The 274-nt window shown below is 32.1% G+C and overlaps 1 protein-coding gene across 1 annotated transcript in view; it reads left to right on the forward strand.

Annotated features, from left to right (window-relative positions):
* Positions 1-274, forward strand: part of EMH_0037200 (diacylglycerol kinase, putative) — a gene marked incomplete at both ends in the record, with an annotated part of 3,996 nt that overhangs the window by 1,294 nt on the left and 2,428 nt on the right. The window lies entirely within an intron of this gene.

The raw sequence follows: 274 nt of genomic DNA on the forward strand, positions 1-274 counted from the left end.
GGGGTTGTTGTTGTTTTGTCGGTGGGTTGTTTGCTTTGATTTGTTTCGTTTTTGTTTTGTTTTTATTTATTTATTTATTTATTTTGGTTTGGTTTTTATTTATTTTATTTATTTTGTTTTTGTTGCTGTTTTTGTTCTGTTTTTATTCTTTTTCTTTTGTTTTTTCCTTTATTATAATAATGACGATAATAATAATAATGCCAATACTACTACTGCTGCTGCTGCTGCTGCTGCTGCTGCTGTTGCTGCTGCTGCTGCTGCTGCTGCTGCTGCT

This window comes from Eimeria mitis, genomic scaffold (assembly GCF_000499745.2).
Source record: "Eimeria mitis Houghton genomic scaffold, Emh_scaff1450, whole genome shotgun sequence".
NCBI classification, from domain to species: Eukaryota; Apicomplexa; class Conoidasida; order Eucoccidiorida; family Eimeriidae; genus Eimeria; species Eimeria mitis.